This window comes from Aotus nancymaae, unplaced genomic scaffold (genome assembly GCF_030222135.1).
Source record: "Aotus nancymaae isolate 86718 unplaced genomic scaffold, 86718_ANA_hifiasm-v0.15.2.pri h1tg000131l, whole genome shotgun sequence".
Classification (NCBI taxonomy): Eukaryota; Metazoa; Chordata; class Mammalia; order Primates; family Aotidae; genus Aotus; species Aotus nancymaae.
In genome coordinates, this window is record NW_026988546.1 from 3020645 (window position 1) to 3037348 (window position 16704).

Here is a 16704-nt window from a genome sequence, read left to right on the forward strand (position 1 = left end):
CTGACCGGGGTGAGGCAAATCTCAAGTCCAGTTGGAGCCCCAGACAGCTGACCAGCCTTCTCCGTGCTATCTGCTGGACCTTCCCTGTTGGATAGCCTGGCCATGTCCTGTCTACAGGGCTTCCTTCCCTACCAAGGGGCCCTTTTAGGATGCCCCAGGGCCCACGAAATGCACCCAGTCATTTCTGTTCTAGAATGTGGTCCACATAAGCCCCGTGCACCAGCACACCTCAACTTGGCTCACAAAGGTTGTGAAGGGAACAAGATAACACTGACCAAACCTCACAAAGCAAGTGACTCCAACCTTCAAAATGCTGTTTGTCTACGAAAATGCCATGTTCAACCAGAGAGCATACTGGAAGCACTAACTCCTAATAATTTCAGGATGTGATTTCCAATGGAGCATGTAGCTGACACCCCGCAACCATCCAAAACTATATGGAATCCAGTTCCTGTAGAAATGATCACAGCTCACAGAGACTGAATCACCCAGCCCCACAGAGAGGTGTGGCCATGTGACTCAGACCTCAAGGGAGTGGGTCTGACCCCCAAAACACCCCTTTTCTTCTCCATCCTCACCTCCACCAGCCAAGCTAGTGCTGCAGATTCTAAGTCACAAATCTTCCAGGCAGAAAAGATCCACAAAAAAGTTCTTGGTACCCCTCCTTGGGAAGAAAGGTCAATAATTAAGGTATTAAAGCAAGATCATAGAAACTCTGGAGCAGGACTGAGTGTAAACCCAGGTTAGAAAGCAGGTACAGAGTGGAGATGGGGCTTCAGAGTGCTTGTGGCATTTTCCATGTCACCTGCAGAAAAGGGAGAGAGCCCGAGAGCCATGGTCTGAGCTGACGTCCTCGGACCCAGTGTGGCCCCCCTGCCCAGCGCACCTGCTCCCTTACCTGTCAGCTGCAGATGTGTGTAGTCACAGATCTGTAATCAGACCGAGAGCTGAGGGAGCAGCCCAGCCTGCCCCAGACTCCAAGCAGCATCTACAGTGGGAGGAGTGAGCCTCCTCCCTGGTCACGACTCTGTCCTGAGGAGCCAGGGGCAGAAACCATCCCTGAGCACACAGTTCAGTGTCTGTGGACCTGAAGTGAGTGTAAGCAAAGCTTCACAAACCTCTACAGACCTACACCTGGTCCGAGAATGCCCCAGGCATGGCAGGCTCCCCCATTTGGATGGGATGATGGCTTCACAAAAATATGCCCAATCTCGAAACCCATTCTCAGAGACAAGTTTAATGTCTTCTATAAGGGGTTTTTGTTAAATTGTTTGGAAATATTCAATTCTGAAGAAGAAAACAACAAATGCAATGGGTGAGTCTCAGAGGATATGTCAAGTAGAGGTAAATAGGACGTAGAGCAGGTAAGTAACAAACAGAGGAGGGGATGGGAGCTCCAAGACACCTAATACTCATGACGTGCCAGATGGACCCAAGGCAGCCCGGCAGCAAAGACTCACAAAACATTCGACATGGAAAAGGTGCTCGATACCGCAATGAATTCCTGTGCACGGGACCAGTACCCACAGGAATCTGATATTAGCTCAAAATTCGCTTTCCCATTAGTGACCTGATTCTAGTCCTCTGAATCCAAGCCTGTTCAACACACTCACCGGTAAGCCCAGACACGGCAGGGCAGAACCATCCTTGTGTCTCTCCAATAGGACAGGGGTGTGTGTCTTAGCCCAGGGCACCTCCCATCTGTGGCCCCCATGCAAGTGCTTCGAGTCAGGTCTTTCTCCCCACACATTAGTGGGGAAGGTGGATGCTGCAGAGCAAGCTGGGACATGAAGATGCTTTGCAGCTACTGAATATCTGTCCCCACCCTCTGTCCCATGTCCCGTATCCCATCTCCATCTCCACCCTCTGTCCCATGTCCCTTACCTCATCTCCGTCCCCACCCTCTGTCCTGTGTTTTCTGCTGCATCTCTGTCCCCACCCTCTCCTACCTATATCACCTACCCCATCTCTGTCCCACCCTTTGTCCCGTGTCCCCTACCCCATCTCCATCTCCACCCTCTGTCCCATGTCCCCTACCCCATCTCCATCTCCACCCTCTGTCCCATGTCTCCTACCCCATCTCCATCCCCACCCTCTGTCCCGTGTCCCCTACCTCATCTCCGTCCCCACCCTCTGTCCTGTGTTTTCTGCTGCATCTCTGTCCCCACCCTCTCCTATCTATATCACCTACCCCATCTCTGTCCTCACCCCTCTTCTGTCCCCTCATGTCTCCCTGTGTGTTCTAAATTGCATCAAGGTTGTTGCCCACATGACAGCTTCCACCAGCAGCTGTGCTCTGGAGCACTGCATATGGCAATTATGCTCATTTTCCTTAAATGCCATCAGATCTCAGATGTGGAAGGACCCTTTATTGCTTTAGGGAACGTTACTAGTGGGGGTCCTAATTGGGAATTATAATGAATGCCCTTTCACCTTCTTATAAGACAAACAATGAGAGACTAACACCTACAAATAATTTATGAAGCATTTTCTGTTTGTCACACAGCACCTCATGTAATGCTCGTGTGTGTGTGTGTGTGTGTGTCTACCACACTCCGCCCCATCTAAGGGATGACTGAGGTTGCAAGACTTCTAAGTGACACAGCAAAAACCAGAGCCTGGGCCGGGCTCGGTGGCTCACGCCTGTAATCCCAGCCCTTTGGGAGGCCAAGATGGGCAGATCACTTGAGGTCAGGAGTTCGAGACCAGTTGGCCAACATGGAGAACCTTGTCTCTACTAAAAATACAAAAATTAGCTGGGCATGGTGACAGGCGCCTGTAATCCCAGCTACTCAGGATGCTGAGGCAGGAGAATCTCTTGAACCCAGGAGGTGGAGGTTGCAGTGAGCTGAGATCGCACCGCTGCCCTCCAGCCTGGGTGACAAGAGCAAAACTCCGTCTCAAAAACAAAAACAAAACAAAACAAACAACAACAACAGAAAAGATACCAGAGCCCGACTCCCCCGACCTTGACTGGACCACCTGCTTTAAGAAAGCAATCTCCCTGCCATTTTCCCCTCCCACGTATGGGGCAGTGTTTTCGAGAGTAGTTTCTTGGGAACTGCACACTCTGCAGCTAATGGCTCTGCTACCTCCCACAGACAAGAGAATTTGAGGGCAGAAACCATGGAGAGACTGGTGTATGGACCTGAGAGGTCGAGGCAAATATTTCTGGAAATTCTTCAACTACACACACAGTTAAAAACCAGCCCCGCACTTCACAGCCAGGAGGAGGCCTGAGCAGATAAATGCCTTTCCATCCACACTTTTCAAAACTATCTTTCATAATTTCCTCTCATAGATACCCAGATCATAAGAAAAATGTTTGAGAATCCTTCCTACCAGCAATCTCCTCTAGAATGGTGTCTGAGCCTGTGCAAAGCTGGGGGCTGATGCTGCTAAGGGGGTGCCCTGTAATGTCACACGTGTGTCTTATCATTTTCTGTCATTTCACTGCTAAATTCACTGGGCACTGACAGACACAGCATCTCTTGTTCATTATCCATTTGGTTCAAGATTATGGGTTAAACCACATTAAAAGCAACACAAAGAACTTCAAGGTAATTTCTTAAAATCATAAATGTGTCTTAAGGACCCTTAATCTGACCTAAAATTTTGAAATTATTTTCCAGACACAGAGATCAAGGAAGAGCAGGATTCGATGAGGACTCTCCTGATTTCCATTCTGTTTGAGGAAAATAAAAGGATATTGAATGCTGGTTGTCTCTGCTGTCCTACCTACAGATGATACCAACAGTACCAGTGTTTGCAGGTATCTAGACAATGGAAGAGATCAGCGACACCAGCCAGCGTCAAGCCACAGGTGGGCGTGCGAGCACCAGGCCAGGCCAGTCTGTTTCTTTTTCAGAGGTGGTTTTCTTTCATCTCACATCCGTTTGGCCGAGTTGTTACTTTAAGTCTCACTTCCTCCAGGAAGCTTCCCCTGATTACCTCCTCTTCCAAATCCAGTGTGAACTGAGTGTGAACTAAACCCAGGGTTCGGGCTTGCAGGCGCAGGCTTGACAAGGGCTCATTTTATTCTCTAGAAGAAGCAAATATGACTCGGACCTTTCCGCCTTTCTCCCACGGCTGGTAGTGAGTGCCAAGCACAGTGGGGGCTGCTTTGATGAGGTGACAGCAGCATAAATAGGGATGGTGGCTTGGAAGGCGCCAATCCCCATGACAGTGGGCCAGGCTGTGTAAGCCATTCAATATCCCCAGTCCCACCTCCCACAATGCCACCAGCTACTCCTTCCTTGCATTCTCCCAGGCCCGAATGAAGTATCCAGCAGCCCCGACGGCTCTCTCAGTCTTTTTCAGGTAATAAAAGGCCTAGCACACTTAACCCAGGACAGTGGTGAATACAGAAATATTTTAAATTTCCTTTTACATATCAAGGGCAAAACCTGGAAGCTGGAGCCCAGAGTGCTAGCCAAAGCCATGATGTCCAGAGGAGAGGAGACAGAACGTAAGAAACAGCCCTGCCCCACAGGTAGAAAAATGCCCTCTGGGACTGGGACATGAACACAGGGACGGAACACCTATGGCTGTGCACCTCCCCTGGAGGAGGAGGGGTAGAGCAGAACGGGGCTGGGAAGAGTCAAGGGTTCCTGTTCTGCTTCCTGTGGGAACTCTTGGAAGGGAGAGCTCAGAACAGTGGATATGGAGGCCCAGCACAGCTCCACACAACCTGGGCAAGCTCCCAGGTGCCCAGTAGCGGCCCAGAAGAGATCTCAGAGTGTGGGGACCTCTAGGCCAATGCAAGAGCCAAGTCCCCAGCTGTGGCTCACCCCAGGGACACTAGCTGGACAATAATGGAAATGTGAGGAGCAGACTCCCTGCAGAGGGGAAGGGGACTCACTGGGGGACAGCAAGAGGACCAGACCCAGATAACCAGCCAGGGCCACTCCCCTCAAGCTCTGATTGAACTACCACCCTCTCCTGGTGCCCAGGGGTGACCTGTGGCAAAAAGGAACCCCCGAGGAGTAACCTGGAGAGACTGAGAGACCAACTCTCCAGGGACCAAGCTACCTGTAAGCTAGATAGTGACTGAAATAATATCATTGAACTAGGCTCCAGAAAAATAAAACCATGCGCTGGGAACTGAGTATACCGAAAAGGTAACCAAGGGACTTTGCTGGGGACAGGAAAATCATGCTCACTTACACAAAAATTTGCACCCTCCACAATAAACCCTGAGCAGTTTCCACCCAGGGAGTCTACCTGCAACACAAGCAGTATTTCTATGCACAACAAGCATCTGCCATGACAAGGCACGGGGCCATCCTGCAGGGGAAGAGCCAGTGGTTGCAAGGTCACTAAGTCAAATCCAGGCCCACCAGGCCATCACAGAAAACCCACCCTCCTGGAGGCCCCGCACCTTCACACCTATCCTCTCATTTAAGCCTGAGAGCATCCCGGAGAGCTGGCCGGCTGAGCCATTTCAGCTGCTATAACAAAATACCATCAACCTGGTGGCTCATAGACAACAGACATTTATTTCTCACAGTTCTGGAGTCTGGAAGTCCAAGATCAAGGCATTGGCAGGTTGGATGTCTGGTAGGGGCCCGTTCCTCATAGAAGGTGCCTTCTCTCTGTGTCCTCACATGGTGGAAGGGACGAGCAAGAGCCTCGCGCTTCTTTTACAAGGGCACCAAGCCCATTCATGACCTATCGCTTCCCAAAGGTCTCATCTCTTAAGACCATCACCCTGAGGATTAGGAATCAACATACGAATTTTGGGGCAGGACACAAACATTCAGACCATAGCACTATTGCTGCTCTCATTTCCCTGAACGGTGCACTGAGATTGGTCAAGATGCATCTTAACTAGCTCAGGAGGGCCAAGCAGAGCGGTGACCCCAGAAGGACAGCCACCTGTGAGTGTGCCCCATATGCCTGATCCTAGGCAGTAGCTGAGCCGCACAGCATCCATGGACAGTACGCTTTATTTTATAAATGAGGAGCTAGATGCTTAGAGGTTAAGAACTTGACTCGCAGGGCAGGTCCAGAATTAGCGTGAGGCAAGTGAGGTACTCACCACAGGCACAAAATTTAAGGGGGTACCAAAAATGCAGTCGGATAAATTAACGCCTTAATACAGTATTTTAAAACATCAAAACTAATACAAAAATCCACAATGTACAAAATCTCACACTTTTAAATAAAGACAGGATCAGTGTTCCTGATTTTCCCTCCTGCCTCAGGCTCCAAGATGGCACAGCATGGCGGCAGAGCCCAGAAACCAGCCCAGCTCCACCTTTTCCACCAGCTCCAAAGCAGGGATGCCTGATGTCACCACAGGACACTGTCTCTGGATCTTTCCCCTCACAATTTTATAACCTCAATAAGCTCTTAGGATGACCACGGTGCTCCATCATTCCAGGTGTGCACCGTGGGACTGAGCTCCAGGGAAAATACCAGGGGTCTACCCAGATTCTAGTCTATGCTATATGCAAATGAAGGAAGCCTGCAGGCTCAAATAACCGAGTAAGATACTTTAAGACCAGTTTGGGATGGTGTGAGTGGCTCTCAAGGGGTAACACAGCTGCCTATCTTCCACTGGGATTTCCTGGCTCAAAACTGTCAGGAGACCTGGTGCCTGCAGGCGGTTTGCACCTACACGAGTCACAGGCACAGGGCAGGCGGCATTGCTTTTGACTTGCATTTCAAAAGCAAGTGACTATTACGCTCTGATCACATGTGAACTTGCCAAAGCCCTGCCTGTGATGAGGCTTCTGTTCAACAAATATTTGTTGATTAAAAATTGAACGTTTCTTAGATCAACTCCAGAAACCCTCCCGGGTGGTGTGTAATCACAGCCTAAAACCTGTTAAATAAACCATCATCTAAAGCATAAGGCAGTTCCTGAATGTGTCCACTTCTTTCCCCTCCAACGGCCTGTGGAGACAGTGGGCATAAAGACCTCGTATGGTAACAATTTCAACCGAGCAGGACCTTCTCTCCTTCCTCTTTTATTTTGCTGGCGCGTAAACTGCTGGTTTCGCCTCACAATGGAAAGTTGAGTCCAGTAAAGTGAGCAAAGGGAAACTTTGGGCACTTGCACGAGCGCGTCCGGCTCTTCCTCAGCCCCAGGAGCTGCCCAGGGCGGCGGCGGCCGGGTTGGCACCCCTCCGAGGGTCCCCTGGCTGCACGGCCTCTGTCCTCGCCCCCCCAGGCCCCGGCCTGCGCCACCCCCTCCCGGTGCCCCCGCGCCGCCCGCTCTTCCACCCACGCCTGCCTTGAGCCACGCGATTTCAAACCCCTCCAGGTACCTGGCACAGGAGCGTAGTCCGGGCTTGGCGAGACGCGCAGAGAAGGGCACCTTCCGTGGGGTGCGGCGAGCCTGGGCTGCTCCCGCCGGGGTGCGCGCCTGGCCCTCGCCCGAAGCTGCGGCGACGCAGCAGGTGGCCGCGCCGCCTCCAGAAGGCCCAGGTCTGCGGCCGGAGTGCGGGACACAGCCGCGGACACGACCCTCCCGCGGCCGGCCCGGCCCTGCGCCCGGCGCGCTCCCAGCTCCCAGCTCCCAGCTCCCAGCTGCGGGCGCGCCGGCTCCGCTCGGCTTGGCGGGGGCGGACGCCGCTCAGCTCCCTCGCCGGCCGCCGCGCGCACCTCCCCCGCGGCGCGCCGCTCCCAACGCCGCCTCCACCGCCCGCCCGGCAGAGGAGGGCCGAGACCTCTGGGCTGGGGCGTGCAGGCGCCGCCCGGGCCTCGGGGGCCCTGGGGGAAGGCGATCGGGGTACGGGAAGGGCGATGCGATCGGGGTGCAGGGAGGGTGATCGGGGTGCGGGGAGGGCAATCGGGGTACGGGAAGGGTGATCGGGGTGCGCACCCCCTCTACAGCCAGCGCCGCTGCCCGACCTGTCTCGGCCTGTCAGTTCGGCGGCGCTGTTGGGGCTCCGGACGAGCCGGGGGGCACCGGAGACCCCGAGCGGTCCGCGAATCAGTCCCGGACCGGCCCAGGACACCCGCGCGCGTCGGCGGAGAGGCACCCGGGATTCCAGTCACCTCCAGACCAGCCCTCGAAGTCGGTGGCCTGCGGCAGGCGTGGGCGCCGGGGGAAGGAAGTGTGCCTTTGAATAAAAGTAAAAGTTTGTAGTTGTTGTTTTATAACTGTGTGGGTCCGGAGCGTCTCCAGGCTAATTAGGGAAGCTGCCGCCCCGTCTGGAGGTGATTCATGGTTGTGACACCGGCGAGTGTGGGAAGAAAGGCTGCTGGTACAGTCTCAGCTGCGCTCGCCTTTCTTTTTTTATTTTTATTTTTTCTTTCTTCTTTTTAAAAAATTCTTTTTCTTGTAAAGACAGGACTGGTCCATTTAGGGAGACCGCGCACGGAGGGAGCGGCCTTGGGTGGTCGCCCAGTGAATCTCCTCCGGAGCTTGCGCCGCGGCTTCGGTCTGCGGATGGCACAGCCCTGCGGTTGCGTCCCGGCCTCTTCCCTGGCGGCGCGCACCCCAGGCCAGGAGGGCTAGAGGCGCGGGAGCTGCGTCCCAGCCGGGAGCCCAGGCCGTGACGCGTCCACAGGGGGCGCCTTCAGTCCCAGCCTGAAGAGATGACCGGGACACTCAGGTGTCACCCGACGCCAGAATGAGCGGCGAGGTCCGCGCTGTTTCGAGGGGATCACGCGGAATCCGCGCTGCTCCCCGGGACTCTGGGTCCAACGGTTAGCGCCGCCCGCGCGTACTGGAGGCCTGTAGAGCCGCGCTGCTCGGCTGTGGGAGGCAGAGCCAGCCTGTACCCCGGAAGGAGCTCTCTGCACCTGTGGCTTTCAAGGGGATCAAAATCCCAGAGAGAAGACTCCAAGGAAACGAGGCCGAAGACACATTCCCATTTACTTGGGCATGTCAAACGAGGTTTCCTTTTTGAATTTTTAATGTTATCCCTTGGGCACAAGCTGTTCACTTAAAAGCCTCTTTTGATGGTTAAGTGCTTTAAGTTCCCTGTATGAAAAGAACAAAAATAAATTGTGATTCAGCCTTATAGCCCCCCAAATTAATAACCTGCCTTCACAATGAACAGGTGACTCATGACAATCAGAGAAAACGAGTTTATTGGGTGCTTGTGTGTTTGTTTTTTTCAACATCCTCGAACTATGAACAACTATAAGCAAATCTATACTCCCCTCTCTCCTTTCCCACCTTGAGCCTCTGCTCCTTGCTCTTCAAAATCACGTTATTTTTTGTTGCTCTAACTACTAAATATTTATTGACTCCATAAACTGCCTTTCTACCTAAGACTTTCGTTTCCAGAATATCTTAAACCTCTGGCTTTATTTGTGTGCTGTGGGTGGCTTTTGAAGTTCCTGGAGGTTTTCAGAAGGCAAAAACCGAGGTTCCTGGTGATTGGTGAAGGCTGAGAACGTGGTGTCAACACTCAAAATAGAAACTGGTGGGGAATTTTGTGACTAGGTCGGGAAAAGGGAAAATTATCTGGAGCCTGGTAGAGCAAGCACCTTCATGCTTTAAAAATGTGGAAAGGAAGAATGCCCCTCCCCTACCCCTGGGACTTTCACCTTCTGGTGAGAACTCTGGTTCCCAGGGCCCTGCCAAGTGGCTGGCAGCGAAGGAGGCTCTTCCCCTCCTTAATGACTCTTGGATCAAGCCTTGAAGTCAGGTTGAGAAAAGACTAAAATGTTCAGGTAAAGATTTGTCAAAGGTGCAAAGGAAACATAGACCTCACATAGCGTTTCTTGCAGCCTGCATGGACAACCAGAAAGCCAATAGCATGGTGGACTTGGCTGTTTTTTGAGGCTCCAGAAAATCTCTCAGCTACCCCTGAAAGCATCTCTTTCAGAGAAGGAGAATCTCATTGACAAGCCAAAGAAAGAAGACTCTGCTACTCCTGAATACATTGCACTTCATTGGGAACATGCTTTTATCAAATATCAGGCACTGATCTAAGCCACTTACAAATAGTCACTCATTTAAATCATCCACCTGCCAGCAGACAGACCCCCTGCGCTAAGACCTGCCATTACTCTGATTTTACCATCGAGATGCTGGTAGATGAGGAGACTCAGCATGAGAAGAACGAGTACATGTCCAAGGGCATGCAGATAGTAAGTGGCAGAGCCAGGGTTTGAACCCCTAATCTGCACTTAATGCTGGGCAGGGCTGTCTTTCTGAAAATGACATCTACCTCTGCAAACTGAAAATATTTTTTACTTTAGAAAAGAATGGAAAAGCAGCCGTTCCCACACTCAGGGGAAGGCATCCTTTGGGATCTCAGAAGACAAGAATATTTACACTTTTGATATTTACACTTAAATATCTTCTTCACTCAGTTATTCCCAACACCATCATCGTTGTTGCTAATCATCAGTCCTGAGTCTTTACTTAGTCAAACCAGAGGCTGGTCATTTATGGGGTCATTTAAGCCAAAGGCAATGGGCTTTCTAACCCAGGGTGGTAGCGGGGACACTCTTCTTCAGGACAGTGTTCATCCCAGGGTTCTGCTTTTGGGTCTTCACAGACACTCAATCTGCTTGTCTTCACTTAGGTTCAGAAAATACAGACCCCATAGGCACAGACATCCCTACCTTGGGAGAAGATAGGAGTCAAGGGCCAGCTAGAAACCAATTAGGAAGAAACAATGTCATCCTTCTCATGACAACAGGCCCATTGCCCAGGTGATCCTTGGTGGCAGAGGTCAGATTGAGCTGCCTCACTGCCAGAGGCCACAGGGCCTTACTCCTGAGTGGCTCTCTGCAGGCTGGCTGTCCAGCAACAACCAGATCCCAGCCACCATCCCTCCCATCCTCCTCCAGCAATAGGGACTGGACCATGCCCTTTCCTTCTTTCAAAACCCTTCCCTGGCTTCCCTGCAGTTAGGTTGAAATCCAGACTCCTTAAGAAGATCGCATCTCTTGGGCCTCCTTTCAGTACCACCCTCTTTTCCCTGCACTCCAGCCACACTGGCCTTCTTTCAGTTCTATGAACACCCCAAGCTTTTTCCTGCCCTCCAGGCTTAACCCAAGCTGCCTCCACCCTTCAGCTGGCTGACTCCTATTCATTTTTCAGGTCTTAGCTTCAATGACACTTCCTTTGGTCTTTCTTCCTGACCTGTATTTCCCTCCTGCACCTCTTCTTTAGGGAACATATTACACTTTGAAGTGGTTTATTTTTTATTCCATACTGGAGTCCCCCACCAGTGCACAACCTCCAGGAGGTCAGGGTCTGCATCTGTGTCCAGCACCTAGCACGGTGCTGGTTTACAGTAGCTGCTGGATCGATGTTTATTAATCAGTGAACTTCCACCCTGACCTGTCATGACCCTGAAACGCTGTACCTCAAATGCATGAGACTGCACCTGCTCGCTCTTCCCAGTTCTTTCCCACCCTGATCTTTCTCCTGCTGCTTCCTCAACTTCTGCTCCTCCCCTTCCAAGGACCTTCTGCTCTGAATGCTCATTTCTCATGAGCCATCTCTCCTGCCTCCACCCTGCCTAGCCCTGGGCCTCATGGTCCTCCTAGGACTACTCTCTTACCAGCACCCCCAGTGCCTTCACCCCTTGGTCCCCCCCACCACACCTTCCTGGTTGAAGCCCCAGCCATATACCAGCCTCTTATCTTCCTACACAAGCCCTTTTGTGCTGCCAAGGAAACTCACAGAACCATGCAGGCCCAAACCACAAAAATACAGTCTCCACTCACACTTGAGCCTTAATACCTTGAGCCCATTTATGCCTAGTGTTCCATTATTGGAACGCTAAGCTTGTGGGAGTTATTTACATCCTACTGCTCAAGGTCATGGCCAGGGTCTGATTTTTCACACAAAAAATTTGCAACCTCTGGCATACATGGGTTAAACATTCTCTGAAAAACAAATGAGATGATGGTACATAAAATAAGAAAGGAGGAAAGATCAGCAGTGATTCCAATTGCAGAGGTAATCACTGTTGGCATTTTATTGTTTTTATTCCAGTTTTTCTTTTTCCAAAAAAGGGATTCAAGCTGGCCTGCAAACTCAAATGGCTTCTACATAGTTGAGATTAAGGCAAATATACAAGTTTGTATCCTGATTTTTTCAACTACATTATAACACAAGTATCTTCACATTGGATAATGTAGTTTTCATAAATGCAATTTTTAAATAACTAATATCCCATTATGTGATGCATTATCATTTATTCCTTTAAACCATTTCTCTATTGTCTTGTTTTCAACTTGAGAGTATTATACAAAATTCTTTGACAAGTTCTGTATGTGGTCAGACTCAGTGGCTCGCACCTGTAATCCTAGCAGTTTGGGAGGCTGAGGCAGGTGGATCATCTGAGGTCAGAAGCTTGAGACCAGCCTGGCCAACATAGCAAAACCCCATCTCTACTAAAAATACAAAAATTAGCTAGGCATGGTGGCACGCATCTGTAATCCCAGTTACTCGGGAGGCTGAGGCAGGAGAATGGCTTGAACCCATGAGGCGGAGGTTGCAGTGAGCTGAGATCATTCCACTGCATTCCAACCTGGGCAGTAGAGTGAGACTCTGTTTAAAGAAAAAAAAAAAAAGTACCTGTGTGCATAATTTGTCTGCATTTATTTTGCTTATATTTAATGTCTTTCCTTAGGAGACATTCAGAGAGGAATTCCTGAGTTGATGGCTTTGAACGAGCTGAAGGCTCTGAGTCTCAGGGTGGGAAGGTGATTCTTTCCTTTGTTCCTGCACAGCTCACTTTGCCATTGGCCACAGCAAAACCAGCCCTAATTGCTGTCACATACTGTGTGTTCCTGGTCTGCACCATGTCCTCCTCTGAACAGATGGTTTTGCGTTCTTCGGAAAACATTAATGATGGGTATGAACTCTCTCAATGCCCCATATCCACCCCCAGGCCAATAACACTGATCTTTGATCCTAGACCTGAGACAGTATCTCCCTGCCGCTTAGACCTCAGGGAAAATTGGCTTGCACCCACTTCCTCCAGGAGCACCACCCACAAAGATGGATCTTTCCAATCTGCAAATATGATCATGACACCCATTGTTCACTTAGTGCTTGTAATATGTAAGACATAAGGCTGGGCGTGGTGGCTCATGCCTATAATCTCAGCACTTTGGGAGGCTGAGTCTGGTGGATCACCTGAGGTCAGGAGTTCAAGACCAGCCTGGTCAACATGGCGAAACCCTGTCTCTACTAAAGATACAAAAATTAGCTGGGTGTGGTGGTGGGTACCTGTAATCCCAGCTACTTAGGAGGCTGAGGCAGGAGGCAGAGGTTGCAGTAAGCTGAGATCATGCCACTGTGCTCCAGCCGAGGCAATAAGAGCGAAACTTCGTCTCTCTCTCTCTCTCTCTATATATATATATATGTATATATATATACACACACACACACACACACACACACACACACACATGTAAAACATATCTATGTAAAATTTGCTTTCACAGATTCCCATTTCAACTTCTGTGAGGGAATTTTATGAAGGTCAGAACTTTTGTGGAATGCGCCCAAAGGTCACAGTGAGACTCCGTGTCAGACCCATACATGACTCCAAAGCTCTTGACTTCTGCATGGCATTTCTAGGCATTTCCTGTGCTTTAGGCTTGATTGTTCCAAATTTGTCTGGGAAACGGGGTACATCATAGTTCCGTTTTTCACATGAGTTGACAAATATGGTTTGGGGATTATAGATTCTTATGTGTATCATTTAGTGTTGATGCTTTGTTCTAATTCTATGAAATTCTGTTAACATTTAGTCAGGCATTGAAGGCCTGTTTGCTCTCTTTTATTTTTCCTACTTTCTTGCCTGTCATTTATGTGGTATCATCCATCAACACAACATCCAAGCATGTACAGTTTTTGTGTACACAATCAAGCAGCAGTGCACATGTTGTCTCTAACCAGCAATTAACTATCTTCAGGACAATTCCAACAGCCATGAGATTCTGCATTTATTATCACACCTTTATTTCAGTGGTTCTGAATGTTTTCTCACAAATCGTTGCAGCTTTTTTATTTTTTATTTTTTGAGAAGGAGTCTTGCTTTGTCGCCCAGGCTGGAGTGCAGTGGCATGATCTCGGCTCACTGCAACCTCTACCTCCTGGGTTCAAGCAATTTTCCTGCCTCAGCCTTCCAAGTAACTGGGATTCCAGGGGTGCACCACCACACTTGGCTAATTTTTGTATCTTTAGTAGAGATGAGATTTCACCATATTGGCCAGGCTGGTCTCGAACTCTTGACCTCAGGTGATCTACCTGCCTTGGCCTCCCAAAGTGCTGGGATTACAGGCGTGAGCCGCTGTGCCCAGCCTGTTGCAGAATTTTTTGTAAAATAAATGGCAGATTAAAAAATCAAGTGGGGTCAGCTGCGGGGGCTCATGCCTGTAATCCCTGCTCTTTGGGAGGCAGAGGTGGGCAGATCACCTAAGGTCAGGAGTTTGAGAACAGCCTGGCCAACAGGACAAAACCCTGTCTCTACTAAAGATACAAAAATTAGCTGGGTGTGGTGATGCAAGCCTGTAGTCTCAGCTACTCAAGAGGCTGTGGCAGGAGAATCACTTGAACCTGGGAGGCGGAGGTTGCAGTGAGCCGAGATCACACCACTGCACTCCAGCCTGAGCGACAGAGCACGTCTGTCAAAAAAAAAAAAAAAAAAAAATCAAAATCAAGTGGACTTAGGTCAGAACAAGTTCAAGGCATTCTATATTTTCCCTTTTGAAATGTTTCTCCCGATTTAAATACTATACATCTTATCTGTCCAGTTTACTGATCTGTAGGACGGTATCTCAGGTGTAGTGAGGTGGGAACACTAAACAGCTCTGGCTTAATGTTGGCTGAGGCTGGCAGGTTATAGTTCTATTAGAAATTTATCATGGCTGATAAATTTCATAAAATTGCATTGTTTTACAGTTGGGTAAATCTTGGTAGTTGTTGTTCTTGTTTGTGTGCAGGGAGGAATTGGTTTGGTTTTTGTTTTTTGAGTGTGTCTGACCTAAAAAACACATCTTAAGTGTGTAGCTTGAACTCTTACCTATGATTACTTCTCTACCACGGTCATCCAAATCAAGATCTAGATCATTTCCAGCACCCGGGAAGCCTTCTTGTGTACTGAAAAATCACATAAGACAATTTGTGACAACCCAGGTTAACCACTATGCCAATCTCTATTATCATACACTAATTTTGCCTGTGGTTAAACCTCGTAGACAGGCATACGTAGACCGAGACGGTGCATCTTCTTTGTTATTTGACTTCTGTTATTCAACAGTATGTCTGTGAGATTCAACCATGTTGTGAGTATTGGCTCACTCCTTGTTATCACTGTGTAGTATTCCCTTGTGTGGACATACCAATTGACCTTGGGCACCATGTTGGGCGTTTGAGTTGTTTCCAGGTTTGTGCTATTATGATAAACCTGCTATGAACATTCTTAAAGATGTTTTTGGTAGGCACAAGCACTCGGTTACTCCTGAATATTATCCAGGTGTGTAATTCCGAGTCAGGGCATATGTATGCTTAGCTTTGGTAAGTATTGCCAAACATTGTTCTGGGGTGATTGAACCAGTTTACATTGCTACTATTCGTGTAGACGTTTTATATGCTCCAAATCCTTGCATATGTGATATTGTCATTCTTTTTTATTTTAGGCATTTCAGTGGGTGCTGTAGTGATGTCTTATTGTGGTTTTAATCTTCATTTCTCTAATAACTAACGAAGAGTACGTTTCATTGGCTACTTTGATATCCTCTTTTGTGAAATGCCTATTTAAGTCTTTTGCTATTTTATTGGGCTATTTTCTTCCTTTTAGATAGATAGATGATAGATGGATAGATAGATAGAACTCTTTTTTTTTTTTTTTTTGAGACGGAGTTTCGCTCTTGATACCCAGGCTGGAGCGCAATGGCGCGATCTCGGCTCACCGCAATCTCCGCCTCCTGGGTTCAGGCAATTCTCCTGCCTCAGCCTCCTGAGTAGCTGGGATTACAGGCACGCGCCACCGTGCCCAGCTAATTTTTTGTATTAGTAGAGACGGGGTTTCACCATGTTGACCAGGATGGTCTCGATCTCTTGACCTCGTGATCCACCCGCCTCGGCCTCCCAAAGTGCTGGGATTACAGGCTTGAGCCACCGCGCCCGGCCGATAGAACTCTTTTTTTGTTTTTTTGAGATGGAGTCTCACTCTGTTGCCAGGCTGAAGTGCAGTGCAGTGGTGCAATCTCGGCTCACTGCGACCTCTGCCTCCCTGGTTCAAGCCATTCTCCTGCTTCAGCCTCCCGAGTAGCTGGGACTACAGGCATGTGCCACCACGCCTGGCTAATTTTTGTATTTTTAATAGAGATGGGGTTTCGCCACATTGCCCAAGCTGGTCTCGAACTCCTGACCTCAGGTTATCCACCTACCTCAGCTTGCCAAAATGCTAGGATTACAGGTGTGAGCCACTGCGCCTGGCCAAATAGGACTCTATATATATTCCAGATTTCATTCCTTTATTGGAAATGTATCTCTATCTGTATATATTTATGTATTTAAGTCTGTGTGTGTATATGTGTGTACATGTATAGATACCTACATACATGGAGAGAGGGAGGGAGGGAGACCGAGAGAATACACAAATACTTTCTCCCAGTCTGTGGCCTGCCTTTCCAGCATTGGCCTCCTTTGTTCCTACACAAGCCCTTCCGTGCTGCCAAGGAAATTCACAGAGCCATGCAGACCCAAACCACAAAAATGTACAGTCTCCAGCCCTACTTGGGCCTCACTACATTTAATCA